The following is a 386-nucleotide window of genomic DNA, read 5'->3' as shown; positions in this document are numbered from 1 at the left end:
CGTCCGCGACAGGACTCGAACCTGCAATCTTCTGATTCGAAGTCAGACGCCTTATCCATTAGGCCACGCGGACGACATTTAGAGAGAAAATTTATAGGAGTCCTGCAATAGACGATCGGTTAGTTCCTTTCGAATTTTTTCCCCTCTATTTTTTATGAAATAATCACAAGGATTATTGAGTGCAATTCAAATTAGAAACAAAAAGTAAAAATATACATCAACAAAATGCGAAATTATTGTAGAATTAGACTTTTAACCTCCAACTGGTACTTTTAATAAAGAAAAATAGCGTTTTTTAACGTGAACTTGATATATATCCCTCATATCTCTTACTTTCACGTTTTAAAACATGTAAATATCTAAAAATAAAAGAATTAAAAAAATAT

General features: G+C 31.9%; 1 non-coding gene across 1 annotated transcript; it reads right to left on the bottom strand.

Moving 5' to 3' along the window:
• Positions 1-73, bottom strand: Trnar-ucg (transfer RNA arginine (anticodon UCG)). Its single transcript has one exon. It is a non-coding gene; the product is annotated as a tRNA-Arg (tRNA).
• Between the last annotated feature and the right edge of the window lie 313 nt (positions 74-386).

The sequence above is a fragment of the Argiope bruennichi genome, chromosome 5 (assembly GCF_947563725.1).
Source record: "Argiope bruennichi chromosome 5, qqArgBrue1.1, whole genome shotgun sequence".
In the NCBI taxonomy this organism is placed as follows: Eukaryota; Metazoa; Arthropoda; class Arachnida; order Araneae; family Araneidae; genus Argiope; species Argiope bruennichi.
This window is presented reverse-complemented; position numbering and strand designations above follow the sequence as displayed.